This window comes from Triturus cristatus, chromosome 6 (genome assembly GCF_964204655.1).
Source record: "Triturus cristatus chromosome 6, aTriCri1.1, whole genome shotgun sequence".
Taxonomy (NCBI): domain Eukaryota; kingdom Metazoa; phylum Chordata; class Amphibia; order Caudata; family Salamandridae; genus Triturus; species Triturus cristatus.
The window spans coordinates 242,869,540-242,883,992 of NC_140589.1; positions in this window are offsets into that span (position 1 = coordinate 242,869,540).

The following is a 14,453-nucleotide window of genomic DNA, read 5'->3' on the forward strand; positions in this document are numbered from 1 at the left end:
AAGAAATCTGCTGGGTATGCCCACTGCATTTGAAACATACTGTCAATAAGCAGTCTTGAATGATAAGGGTGGTCCATTCCTGACACAGCCTTACCACTTCTAAACAAGTGGAAGGCAATAGGAGGATTTGAGGCAAGGTGCCAAAAAGAAGGATGGCAGTTCTTCTAACAAGAAACTGATGGCACCTTGAGAGAGGAGGAAGCATTAAGTAGAAAAACGCTCTCTAACAAAAATTTACATGGCTAAATCCATGCCCAGACACAAGAATAAAGTGAATTTCATGAAGTGGTCGATAAAGACATTCCCTACCAGTGTGACAGAAGGGAATTGAGAATAATACCTGCCTTAAATAGTGTCCTTTACTAGCACTTTCTCCTGTGACCTGGAAGTGGCCCGTTAGAACTGTCAGCCGTACAGTAGTCTTCTCCCAAACTTTTTCCTATTTGTTGCATTAGGACTTAGGACTCTGTGCACTGTACCACTGCTAACCAGTCTTAAAGTGCTTGTGCTTACTCCCCTAAACATGGTTTGATTGGCATATACATAATTGGTATGTTTAATTACTGTAAGTCCCTTGTAGAGTGGTAGACAATATACCCAGAGCCTATAAGATAAAGGCTACCAGTGGGCCTGCAGCACCTATTGAGCGATTCACGTAAGTAGCACCCTAAAACAAGTCCCAGGCCTGCCATTGCAGCCTGAATGCACTGCTGCACTTCCATGTCCACTTAGCATTTAATCCCCATTGCCAAGCCTTAAACTCCCCTTTTATTACATATAAGTCACCCAAAGGTAGGCCCTAGGTGTCCCATAGGGCTGGGTGCTATGTACTTAAAAGGTTGGACATGTACTTTTAAGTTTTACATGTCCTGGTAGTGGAAAACTCCTAAATTCGTTTTTCTGTTCTATCAGGCCTGACCTTCTCATAGGATAACATTGGAGATTCCTTATTTGATTTAATAAGATGTCATTTTAAAATGAGAGCTAGGGGCTATGTCATGTTTGGCACCTTTGGACGTTAACTTCCCCTGGGATAACACCCTAATGATTAATACTTGTCTAGCTAGAGCATTTGGTTGAACATTTTTGTTTTCCCTGTTAGACCTTCAAATATGTGTTCCCAGTGGACAACAGCCTCCACAGGTTTCAATTACTAATAGTGTGGAAATAACCATCTCTATGGCTGTTGTTAATCATTTTTGACTAATTGTAATGAGAATTCAAATTGTTTTATATAGCATTTTGTATTTAATGTATGTTTTGTAATATATGTTCTGTCTAATTCATTGAGTAACTCAGTGTATATAAGTTAAATGTTGCAGGTAGTCTGTATTTTTGAAGGACATGTTTCAAAAATGTTTGAATATGCTAAGAAATATGAAAACAGAAGTAAATAGACCAAATGAATTCACAAAATGGTCTAAGCCTGTTTCATCAATAAACAGCCGTATTAGGTTAGTGGTCAGGAACTTCTTTGTATAAAAAATGTGTATAGGCCCGTCCTGACCGCTAGTAGGGCCAAAAGCCCTTGTTCGCAAACAGCATTTAGAAATTTGACCTTAGCCCTTTGTGACTACAGCCTTTCTTGGATCACATAGCTGGATATAGCTGACATACTTTGTGAATTTCTCCCAGACAGTCACACAATAGAGGAATTAGGTGGGCCTCAATCGTCCATGATGCCATGAACTGGACATAAGCTAGCTATAAACTGGCGGGATGGGGGACTGAGATGAGCACAGCCCCACTTGCACCTGAATAGGTTTTGTCCTGTCTTCACACAAAGGGCTTAATGACCCTGCATTGTCACTGCAGCCAGCTTGGGGCCAGGGAGGGGAGTGAGGAAATTCCATGCAGTTCAAAGAAAGTTTCCAAAAACTTCTCCCATCTTCCAGAAGAAGGGCACCAGGGTATGACAATAAGACCTTCAAACCCCCTCTTCAGTTCACTGCTGGCCCTGAAGAAAGATTCTCAGAGGACTGTCTGCTGCTATTACCTGCTGTGTACTCTGCCAGACGTTTGCTGGACCTGGAAGGGATGCTTTTCCGCCTGAGGTGCATCGCCGGTCGTATTGGCTATGCATCTTTTCACGCCACGTTCTGCACCTCAGCAGCAAATCTGATTCACAGGTCCTTTTCAAAAGGGGTATTTAACCTCATGGAACTATATTCATCTACAGCCAACTACCTCGTCACGCTGGAGATTTTTTATGACTAAATCCAAAGATAAAAATCTTCACGTTGGCTTTTTCCCAAGCCTTCCAACGACAACATTCCCTCCTCGGACACTCCTGCAGTCTTTCCACGCTGAACTTCTACCCTCTCAGACATTTTTCTTCAAGAACTTTTCTAAGTCCGAAGGTAAGTGCTGACCGGGCCTAATCCCCTTCTTGTTTCCAAACAGCACTCTATTGAGGTCGGCCTTAACGCTCGACTCTGACTCGGTCTCGCGTAACTAGATGTCCGCAGTTAGAGCTTTGAACTTTTAGGTGCAAGATTTTATTAAAGATTTTAAAATCCATAACTTCGGGTCCACTGATTGGATTTTTGATCTTTTGGTGTCAAATAATTTATTAAAATGTACTCTATTTTTCTAAATAGGTTTGGGATTTTTGTGTGTTGTCTTTTCCCTTTATTACTGCTTGTGTGCCACATAAATACTTTGCACATTGTCTTTAAGTTAAGCATGACTGATTCTTGTCCCAAGCTCTCCAGGTTTATGCACAGGCTAATTTAGAGACTTCTTGTGGTTCACCCTAAAAGGGAGTGTGGCTGTTGCTTTACCAGGGCTCACGCCCCAGTCAACAAAAGACCCAATTTCTCACTTGCTCTTTTATCATTTTGTGTTATAATACCTCATAATGGCTTTGGTAAAGTGCAAAAATATGTTTGCCCATCAGGTGTCAGTAGAGGTACTGAACATAGTAGAAGGAATGGTTCTTTCTTTAGCTTCCTTTGCAGTTTTTTCAGGCCCCCAGTCACCTTGCTCCAAACAACAAAACACAGCTTTCTGTCTGGGGTCAGGTCAGCCCCCAGAAAGGACATTCAGCAGTCCTGACACTACACCTGAGGTGGGCAGGAGAAAAGATACGAGCTTGACGGAAGCACGCTTGCTTTTGCAACATGCCCAGAGGAAACAGAAGATGCTGGTGGTGTTCTTCCATCTGCTCCACATGTTCCATTCTCTAACACATTCAGGCAGAACGTCTTATCTGGCTGGAGGCTATGACTACAGATGGGGGAAGTTTGAAGTTTTGAGCTCTCATACCGTAAAGAGTCTGTGTTGTGGTATAAACTCCAGTTGGCTGTAGGTATTATCAACTGAGGTGTGGTATCACTATTTGTCTGCTGGCCCTGAAAGAAGCACCTCAACAGACAAGCAGTGTTCAAGGTACAGTTTACACGAGGAGTGCCAGCAAGTCCCCCAAACCCCTGATGGGTATGCATAAACCTGGTCCTAAATTGGGCACCCTCCCATTCACTCTACTCTACCATTACTGTCATTGGTGAGCTACCACACTCCCTGATGATTGTGATCCCAAGTGTTGACAAAGGGGTATGTGCCTAAACTTGGACTTGCTCCTGACACCCTTCATCTCTAACTATTTTTGCTGCCTTTGTAGCACTTTCTCAGATCCCCAAGAAAGACATTGAGGGCTGATAATGGTGAGTGGGGTGTGTGTTTAAACATGGTACTCTGGTGGGAACTTACAGATTCACTCTACTTTTGTACCCTTTGGAGTACACCTGCCAATCTCTAATTGAGGGATTGAGGGCTGACATGGGTCAGGGTTGTTTGTGTATAAAGCTGGACCTGCGTTGGACACCCTGTGCCTCACTCTATTTTGTCCGCCTTTGGCGTGCTTTCCTTTCAACCTAATAGAAGCACTGAGAACTGATATGGAATGTGTATGTAAACCTCGATCTGCACTGGAGACCTTCTGCCTCATGTTATTTTTGCTGCCTTTGGAATTCTCCCACAAAACTCTGATTGAGACATTGAGTGTTGACATGGATGAGGGGTCTGTGTGCATAAACGTGGAGCTGTGCTGGACACCATTTCCCTCACTCTACTTTTGCTGCCATTTCAGTGCTTTACTCAAATCCCAATAGAGGCATTGAGCACTAATATGCATGAGTGCTGTGTATTTAAACCAGGACCTGTGCTGGAGACCCTCTGCCTTATTTTACATCTGTTGCCCTTTGAGTGCTACCCCAAATCCCACATTGAGGCCATGGGTGCTGACATAGGTGGGTGGGGTGTGTGCATAAATGTGGACCTGCAGTGGCCACCCTTCATGTCACTCTTCTTTTTCTGCCTTTGGAGCACCTTCCAAATCCCAGCATTGATTGTTTATATGGTTAAGTGGTGTGTATGTGTTTAAACCTGGACTAATGGTGGAGAACCTCTGCCTCTTTCTACTTTTGCTGCCTTTGGAGTGCTGATTGAGACATTGAGGGCTGACATGGGTGAGCGTGGTGTGCTGAGACTTTGTTGCACACCCTATGGCTCAATTTACATTTGTTGCTCACGGAGCCCTCCACCATACCCATGATTGTGGACCTGAATGCTGAAATGGGTGAGTGGGGCACATGCATAAAACTGGGCCTGCATTGAACAACTTCCACCACGCTCTACCTTTGTTGACCTTTGAGCACTCCTGAAAACCAATCCTAATTGTGGCCCAAAGAGCTGACATATGCGAGTGGGGTGGTTGTGTAAAACTGGGCTACATTCAAAACCCTGGACTAAACTCTAATTTTGCTGCCTTTTGGGCACTCCTGCAAACCCCTGAATGTGGGTCTGAGAGCTGACATTAGTTAGAGATGTGGGCTCATAAATCTGGTCTTGCATTGGACACTCTCCATCTCACTCTACATTTGCTTCCCTTTAAGCACTCCTGCGAACCCATTATTATGGTCCTCAGTGCTGATTTGGGTGAGTTGGTAGTGTTGCGTAAACTAAGATTTTACCTTAGCTCTACAAAGTATGCTTTCACATCCATGGGTGACATGAGTGAACTTGGTTTAATGCACCAGCAATTGAATGTGGAAAAACAGGTTGTTTTAGCCCCACACAACCCCACTCAATACATAGTGGATTGGTGTCTGTGCTTTCTAGGTTACTAACAGCCCTAAATAGGGATCCAGGGATGGAGTGGTGATTTGGAAACCCAATTTCGTTAAAAATGTGGATTTCAATAGTATCACTCTGTTGCTTAGCACATCTAAAATAACTACACAAAATATTATTAAAACAGCAATAACACATGTTGCAAACAACAAGAACAAAGTGAACATTTCTACTATAGTGGAAGTATCATCTAGCAATCTAACGCCCTAAAACCTATTTCCATGTACTATACTATGAAATCATGGAGTAGCGCAACTTGCATTTAGAGCTTCTTAGGAGAAGCAATGCACTTCTAACCTGTATAGAGCAAAACGTAGCAGTCGGGAGAACGTGTTCCCTCTAAAGGAAAACATGCATCAGCATCAGCTCCTCCCGGACTTGGCTCGGTATCAGCTTTCTGTGCAGAATGGGATGCTGTACACAGCAGTCTGGCAGTCTCTGTCAAGATCTCCAAGCAGTATCTTCCTTTGTAATCTAGGGCGAAGGACCTCTCCTCTTAAGTGGTCGAATGGCAGGCCTTTTATAATATATCTTATCTGATATGGAAATTTCTGCAATAACCTTAGCAATGTCTGACACAACCTTTGAGCCTTAGACACATTTTTATAAACAAATAAGGTAAAAGATGTCAATTCAGACCACACTGTTTATGTTCTTGTTATTATCTGACCTTGAGATAGAGAGAACAAGGCACTTTTCCTAGACTAATGTCGCTTTAGCTGTCTTATCAATGTCATTCTCAGCTTATTAGGTGTCTTATCAATTTCATTGTCTGAATGACTTGACACTTCACAGTTTCTTGAAAAGATAAGGACAGAAGACATCTGCATCAAAGGCAGCAATGCCAATGACAAGGCGAAAATAGAGGAAATGGACTCTTGGCCTGATCAAAATAGAATCTGGTCTTAAGGACCTTTTGTGATTCCCGTATTGTACGTCTGAATTGTGACATAGTACGGGAAGAGATATGTAGAGAGATTTTTCTAATTTCTAGGGAAACCCATGCTTGCAGATCAATGAAATATGATATCTCTATATCTAAAATAATTTCACATAATTTGTCATACATATATACGTGTAAAATTAACATACGCAAATGTAATTTCATAAAAGATAGCTTAGATAGCATGAACTAATGCAGTATTATGTGCATGAATAATTTACTAAAGCCTCATCTAGTAAAGACAGCATAAACAAAACTATTATCAAAGCCTCATGATGGTTTACTTATGAGAGATGAGTTTGCCTTTTAAACAGATCAATCATGATACTGAAAATGCCAAATAAAAAATAATGTTGCTTTAAATAAAAAAGGCAAAATATAAAAATAGTTCATTGGACTCTTTTTGCTTCTTGGCAGAGTGCTTGCAGCAGATACAAGATCCTGTGTATGTTTCTTGTCAAATCCATGTTTGGTCTTAATCATCATCTGAGGATAGTTTAAGGACCAGGAGGATTTTCACTAATTGAAAACAGTGATTTTTCCATTTGTTCGATACCCAGCAAAATATACGTGGATTCTTTTTAAGCCATGTTTTTCTGTGTCAATGTTACATTGTAAGGTTAAAAAAGTCATTACACTTAGAAGATTGTAAGGCCCAATCTAATTGCATTATGGCCCTTAACTGAGCCTAGCTATGTTGCAACAGACCCAAATGCCCTTTAAGAAGATTCAAGGCTGAGGACAATAATGTTGTTTAATGAATACACAATTTTAGACAGTGTGTGCATACCATTGTCAATAACTGTCAAAAATGTTTGCAGATCTTCTTTATCTAGCTGCTTGATTCTTTCTGCAGCTTCTTTTTCTTAGTATTTATTCCATACATTATTAATTGCACATACTCATACATACATATATATACATACATATACATTAATGTGACCAAGACCTGCAAAGGTCGAAATGCGTCTTGCTGTGCACGAATTAAACATTTTAAATTTCCTGGATTGGTGTGGCTCGTCCTTACAGATTGTTGCGAGTTTTCGTGTGAATACAAAGGAGCGGGGGCGCCTGCTTGCAACGACTTAAGGACACATGGTTCTTCACAGCCGAAAGACTGGAATGTGCTAACCAACGTTGGCAAAGCTTTCCCACACTACATGTGGTAAAGACTTTAGCCATGGGGGTGTTAGATCCTAGATTATGGTGATTAGTTCTAGGACTTAGCTCTATGGGTGGTGGAAAGAAAACAACGCATGGAGGTATGTGCATCATGGGATCATAAGGCTAAATCCTTCTGGAAGGAACTGAGAAGAATTATAGCTTTCATTCTGGTACATATTGTTTACTTCAGATCCTGAAATGTTCATTCGGGATTGACAATTCATGAACAAGCTTCAATTAACTGTTTTCATAGTGGCTCAGGGAGAGAGCTGCACTCCCTTCACCCCAAAATAATTAAATCAGCCCCAGGGGATGTGGTCCCCTATGCCATTTAATGGCACAGATAGTGGTCACATGCCTCCTACCAAAAATAAACAATGCACCAACCCCCCAGGCCCTAGTCCACCCTGGGGATGCTTATATTTGAAAAGAGCAGGAGCCCATCCTTTTTTAAAACTGTATTGCGGATCTGTTGTACAGCTTTTAAAAAATGTGTTTTTGGTCCCAGAGTCTAGGTGGTCAGGGTATCACTACCCTGGCCTCCCTATATGTTTTTTAATATTTCATTCAGATCTTAGGGACTGAGTCCCTGAGTCCTAAAATGACTGCTGCAACATCTTTGTCGATGCTGACAGCAGTTAATGTGTTCTAAACATTTGATCTGAATGGTCAGAAGATCCACTGCAGCCTGTCATATCCATAGATTTTAAATTTAACATTTCTAAGAATGAAACAATTTAAAATGAATCACAAAAAGCATGCTTTCTGGGTAAAGATCTAGCTTTCTGCCAAAAGTTATTAGCAACCAAAAAAATAAATTTCCTACAGAAACCTGGTCTAACCTCATTATGCATTGCACCTCACATATTACATAATTCATGACATGCTGTATGGCATCAATGATAATATCACTGCAGTATCTCAAATTACATCATTAATGGCAACAATGTGCAGGGCAAGGTCACGAGTTATATTTACATCAGGCCACAAATTATGGATATTTGAGATAACTATAACTGATGAATACTATAACATCTCTTTAACCTTTGTCTTTTTGTGTAAATTTTTTTAAAGTTTTTTAATGTAAAGTATGATATTACCACATTTCTTAACTATAACATCACAATAACATGTGTTCTTTTCAGTGAATGTCTATTATTTTTTAAAATAAAGTAAGCTGTCATGATGTCATTTCAAATTGCTTACTATCAATGATTTCATAGAATAAGTCATGAGTGATGTAAGATGTAAGGTCATATGCAGTGCATGGTGAGGGCAGAAACTTCACTATTTTAAATTTAGAGATCTGTAGTGACTAAGGAAATGGGTAGACTAAGTACATAGATACAAAAGAGGGATGTTGCACTCATGTAGACATCTCTTTTCTTCTTAATTTGGCCCCATAAAAAATACATTATTTCTCAAGTTACTATAAACCTGTACCTCTCTCACATTTTTAACCCACTGGTTTCATATCTGCATAAACATCTCAAAGCTCATTTGCTTCAACATGCTGCTCAAGAAATGCTTTATATTCAACAGTTCCTATTCCAACAAAATGGCCTTCATGAGTGCCACATTTTTCTCTTGAATACAAGATGTTAGCGCTCTATTCGCTCTTTAGAACTCAGTGGTGAGACTTCAGTTGATCACTACTGAGTTAGCTGTCAGACTGCTGCTGGTGTTAAAAGTACATGTCTCAGTCTGCAACTCAGAGTGTTTTACTGAAATGGATGATGGAGATATTGGACCACTGGGGGTCCACAAAGCCTACTAGTGGGTCCGCGACTGCTTAGAGAATTGAAAAATATTAACAGATTAATAGAGTGTATATAAATGAGGAAGCAACATGTACAATTGAAAAATTTAAAATTGTCTGTTAAGGTGAAGGAATTTGAAAATGGAGGCTAAAAATTAGGGGCCTGATTTAGATCTTGGCGGACGGGTTACTCTATCACAATGGTGACAGATGTCCGTCTGGCAAAATATAAATCCCATTATATCCCAGGGGGTCTATATTTCGGCAGACAGGAAATCCATCACCATTGTGATGGAGTAACCCAACTGCCAAGATCTAAATCAGGCTCTACATTAGTATCCACAGATTTTGATTTAAGGAAGCAGCGCAAATGTATCAAACAGTATATACTACAGATGATAAGTGGTGCAGCTGGAATTAAGAAAGAGCCAACCTTCCCACTAAAATGTAGGTCTTTTTATACTTGTGAATTAAATAAAGCATTTCATTATGTGTATATTTGTTTGGTGAATGCTGGTTCCTGTATTTTTTTATGATTGGTTTTGTGGTTAAAATTATTTAAAAATGCTTAGGCCTGGGTCCCAGCATCCAGTAATTATTCAGGGGTGACCCACGGTTTACAATAATGATTCATTGGGGGTCCCAGGGTTTATGTAATGATTTCCTGGAGGCCCATAGATGTCAATAGATTAAGAACCACTGTTCTAGAGCACTAACCACGATTTCTATGACAAAATGCATTCCTTCGTTTCAATAGTTTCTAAATGATATCACTTTCACACTTCACATTTACACCTTTCACTTTCGACAGGAGTTAGGTCACAATTTAAGATTAGTAGAGGTCAGGCACTGTGAGAAAAAGCAGAGACATGTCTAAGTTACATTAGCATTGTGACTTCCCAGGTTGAAGGCAGATTCTCCAGGTACCTATCGGTAGGAAACTATAAACGACATGAACAGGTATTTAGTTGTTGTTTGGCAACATATCCCAGTTGTTTCAGCCTGCTCTGCTTTTGTCAGTTCATCACTCAGCATCCACATCCCACACTTTATTTTTATTTTCTCTTTCTCTGTTCCTTGTCTTTTTGACTCATATGCCTCCAACACTATTTCTTCTCTGATTCCCTTGGTTCCTCATTCATAAACTCAGTAAGACTTTGTGCGATAAGGAGTGTTGCCCCGCTTACTTACCGGTAATCTTCATTACTCCGAGTTAGTCTTCGTTAGTCATGTGGTGAGGAAGACTAACGAGGAAGTAATGTTCCACTTTCTGGAAAATGGTCAGCACGCTGCTTCTCTCAAACTTAGCAGTAGCACAGTGGCCCCAGCATGTGCCTATCCTGCTACCGCTGCAAGGATATTTCAACATCTTGTGCTACTTTCATTCCATCTCAGAGGGCTGGGGCTCGTCACAGCACTTCCTCACCGAGTGAGAGGTAAGCTAATAATCCCACTTGCGTTACACATGCTGTGCATATTTTAGCCCTCATTTGCAATATTTTGCCGTGGGCAGTGCCGCAAGCATTCCTGCTGCACTGCTCTATGTCAAAAGGAAAGGGCAGTAATGTGCCCTATCTATGAGATATGGCACATTCCTATCCTCTTTAACTGCGATGATGCTCAAAGGGCTGCCATGGGCCAATGCAGGCACCCTTGCACCATTGTGTAAGGGTGTCTGCATTAAAGAGATGATTGTTTTTGTGTACGAAGGGACACCTCCCTGCACAAAAACAATCAATGGAGGTGATTTCCTCTCTCTATGTGTGCTGCATTAAAGAGATGATTGTTTTTGTGTACGAAGGGACACCTTCCTGCATAAAAACAATCAATGGAGGTGATTTCCTCTTTCTATGTGTGCTGATGAACGCAGCACACAAAGAAACGTGGAAAAAACTAGAAGAAATAATGTTATTTCTCCTCGTTGCGTCTTCCCTACGCATACCATGGGAAAACAAATGCTTTTGATGCATTCCCAGGTTTACAGCTTGTTGTAAATCTGGGAGTGTGTCAAATGCCAAGGGTGTTACGTGGCAACACCCACCACAACACCCATGGCTCGCCTCCCATTCTATTGTGAGGCAATGCAGTGAGTGACTTGTGCTGCGTTGCCTCATTCCATATCTACAGGGCCAAGAAAAGCCACGCAGGGTGGCTTGTTGTGGCCTTGTATATATGGCTAATCTTGTGCACTGCCGGAGCATCAATAAAAATTACGTTCTGGCAGAGCACTGGACTTGTAAATGAGCCCCTCAGTTTAAACCAGTTTCATATTGTTTCTTGGTCTCTCTCTTTTTGAAGATTTACTGCCATTCTGAACCAGGTGTCTCAAGTGTAGTTTTCACCCCTCTATTTTCCCCAGGTCCCTAACCAACGTATTATTATTCTCCGACTTTGCTCAGGTGGGTGGATGGTTGAGACACTTGACTGCTCACTTTAAGGAAATTTACCCTTAATCTCAGATGATGACACCAAGGCCTTCACATGCACTTTGTGGTATCCCATCTCCTTTCCCCATCAAATGTGTTTCTTTTGAAGTGCTGCCACTGCCTTCTCTAACCATCGCTCCTTTCAGTACTGATCACTCACTACAGCTGCCATGTCGTTCATTTGTCTGTCGTGGCTCGCTGCTCTCATCACCCACTTTAACCTCCAGTCCTGTCTTTCGACTTAGGTTGGTCCAGGTATCAATATCTGCGTCCCCATTCCATCTGACCACCTTGGGAGGGGAGGGTACAGCTTCACTCTTGTTCAGACTACAATTTCATTTGTTGCAGTTCATGTTAAGCTTCCATGACGATATGGCAGAGTTTGGTCAAGGCTTGCTACAGGATTTTGAAGGACGATAAAGGGGCATTCAAGAGCCTCTCGCTGAAGTTTCCTGTTGACCATCTTGCCTGGCCTTGCCCACTTCGAGATAATGTTGCTGACATATTTGCCATATATAGTGAGAATGTGGGTAAAGATTGGGTTTGCACGACTTAAAAGTAGCCTCCAATGTGTAATTGGTTTAATGCTAGTATCTTATTTCCTTTCCTGAAAATGTTTATTCTTTTTGGTCCTTATCATAAAGTATGAACTCTTCTGTAGTGCATGTTAGAGAAAATGGAGAATGTCTATTTTTTTATAGGTTTTAGGTGCTGATGTAACCTGTTTTTTTGCATTTCTTTTTCTGCTGATGGTTCTTTTTGTGATTCATACTGGTGGCATTTGGTCAAATAGTTTACGTGGGATTTGGGGGCATATTATTGTGCCTGTAGGTGTTGTGAAGGTGGGTTACTTAAACGCATGCTGGTCATTGCATGCAGATGATTGTGATATCCGATGTTTTTGTTACTTCACTATTTGCAATAGCATGTCCATTTTAACCTTTAAAGTAAGATTTCATACACTCCTAATGTGTTCCTTCATTTGTAGCATTTGGGACTCTGGAAGAGGTGGATACATATACCTTAACTGTGGTTTTCACTAACTGTATTGTTGTATTGGTAGGTCCTGTAGACTTTGTGGGATCTGAAAATGATTACATTTCAAGAAAATGTATTTATTGGTATAGAAATATATGTTGAGGGATGTTACATTTAATTTCGTTTTTAAACTTACCAGAACAAAATATATTATTTACTTCTTGGTTGTTGGTCTTCCCGGGATATAAAATGTAATATTTTCAGCAAAACATTGTGCTGTCCTCGGTTTTGTATATGCAATCAGAAGAACTTCAGCTCACATACCTCTAATGGGAAAATAGTAAAGTATTCAATTCAATTCAAAGATAGCTTTATTCGGTATTTGACAAAACACCATATAAGCAAACATTACAAAAATACGGTTAAAACAGTGTTATTTACATACTAAAAGGTGATAGAAGGGTCGAGGTAAATATGACATATTTATGTATTATATGATGTTATTAGGCACAAAATAATACTTCTACAAACCCTCAACCTTCTAATCACTTCTCATAGACCCTCTACATTTTATAATAAACGACAGAAATTTTATCATCACTCCAATAGTACATTCGTCTTGAAGCAGATACAATCTGTGGAGAGCTGCTTTACAGCTTCTCAGGCCCCACAGTTTTAACAGAGGCAATAGATGTTTTTTCCTACCCCATTGATAGTACTTGCAGAACAATATGCAATGTATGTTAGACTGGGTGGCTATTCCGTCACACGGGCAATTAATCATTTTCACTGACCAATCATTCGGTGTAGGGAACGTTATTAACCTGAAAAAACAGTCTGTCCTCAGACGAGCCAACAGCATTCTATGGTAAGGGGAGATATTTGGCGCTAGATAAGGATGTAAACCATGTTCGTGCAAAATCTGGCGGTGGGCTATAATGGTAGATTTATTCCCATCTAAATAGTATCTCCTCTCCTCCAATAGGCCAAGACACGTCTCTTTTAGTGCTTTTTTGGGGATTTGGGCGCATGATATTGGGTCTGAAAAGAGTTCTGGGTTGCCGATGGAGTTCAAGAGTTTTTTAACGTAGGCTAGCCAAGGTTGTTTAGCGCCATTTCCTTGCTGCAGGCAATCCTGAATTACCTCCCTATTAAAGGTTGTGTCCTCGCATGTCCAGATCTTATGCCACAACATCACTGGCGCTATCTTTATAATGTCACTAATGTGAAATCTATCCAGTTCGTTGTGGCAGATAGTAGTAGATGTGGAACGCGGGACTCCTAAAAGGTACCTCAGGAAGGCATTCTCCACCCTTTGAATTTCGGAACTATCTGCAAGTCCCCAAATCCCCGCCCCATAAACAGCTGTGGACACACATTTAGCTGCATAGATCTTAAGTAGTGTGTCTACCGGTTTCCCGCCCAGTTTTTTAGCAAATTGCTTAACCGCCCCTATTGCGCGGGCAAAAGCCAGGTTTCGGGAGGTAACCGCGGCAGACCATGTCCCCCTATTATTAAAAATGATACCCAAATAGGAAAAAGTTTTCGACATCGCTATCTTTGAATTATTAACAAAGGTTTTGCAGTCTGGTACTTTTTTTCTCGTTGTACATGACATCGTGAAAGTTTTCCCCACATTTATTATAAGGCCTCTAGAGCTCATGAAAGTTGCAAAGCCTGTTAGTGCCTTTTGGAGTCCCCGCTGAGTGCGGGCCATAATCACCGCATCATCAGCGTATAGCAATAACGGGACTGCGAGTCCGTTTATCTTGGGGTAATCCACCTCCAGGTCATTCATCGAGTCTGCTACCTCGTTTATATACAAATTAAATAAAAACGGTGCAAGGATGCAACCCTGGCGAACGCCCTTTGCAATTGGGAATTTTCTGGTTTGTTCGCCATTTTTGCCATATCTCACCGTAGCTCCTGCATCTCTGTAAAGTTCCTGGATAAAAGTTAGGATGTTTTTATCTATCCCCATATTAGTCAGGGTTTTCCACAGGGTTCCATGATCCAGACAATCGAAAGCCGAAGTTAAATCGACAAATGT